The sequence below is a fragment of the Belonocnema kinseyi genome, chromosome 3 (genome assembly GCF_010883055.1).
Source record: "Belonocnema kinseyi isolate 2016_QV_RU_SX_M_011 chromosome 3, B_treatae_v1, whole genome shotgun sequence".
Lineage (NCBI taxonomy): Eukaryota > Metazoa > Arthropoda > Insecta > Hymenoptera > Cynipidae > Belonocnema > Belonocnema kinseyi.
The window spans coordinates 64,004,149-64,005,088 of NC_046659.1; positions in this window are offsets into that span (position 1 = coordinate 64,004,149).

Genomic DNA, 940 nt, shown 5'->3' on the forward strand with positions numbered 1-940 from the left:
AAAACACGTGAACTCAGAAGATGTGGACTGTGACTGCACCATATATCTAGTCGGGAGTGGTACTGACTGAAAACAGATGATTTGGAGCGATTCGCGCGCCATCTTTTGGTCATTCTAAGGACTTATTGAACTACCCTCGTACATTTTAGAAATTTATGTAGATTTAATAAATATACATAAATTAATTTAGCTAAAAAAACAAGAATTTCGTATTATTCGTTATTCATAAAATTTAATAATAGTTACAACATTCTTATCCATATTTTCGGTACAAGAAAACGATTGATTTCCTTTAAAGCTACTTTAACAATCAGATTAAAAAACAAAGGACTAATTGATAATAATAATAATAATATTAAGAATAATAATAGTAGATAAGTAGATACCGGTCCGCAGAGGAGGTTAGTGTCCCATTTGATTACAGCGACACCGGTAATGATGTAGACCTATCTCTTTCTAGATAGAGCTGATTGGTCGAGGTCGAGAATATTTTCGTTGGGTGAAGTTTGGCGCAGCATAGGACCGTGCTTTGTGTCACGAGTGCCCCAATAATGTGACGTTTATCGCACTTTTCTGAATTTATTTATTCATAACTTATTTAATTATAATTTATTGTAAATGAATATAAAAAAAGGTGGCAGCCTGTTTAGTTTGTGGGCGTTGTCAAGACGTTTATATGGGGATATGTTTTCATACGTAAGTTACTGAATATAGTAAAATAAAAAATGTTACAACAAAAACAAAACCTCAAAGTATGAAGTTTTATACCTATGCAATACAAATGGTTATTTTTTATGTTATAGAAATATTGCTCAAATTTTTAACAGTTTTTACATTATTTTTGAACTCACAAAACTATTATTATTGTAGCATTTTCAATCCAATTTCAAGAAGAATTGAAGGTTACCAAGTTTTTAAAATAATCTGTCTGAAACAGGTT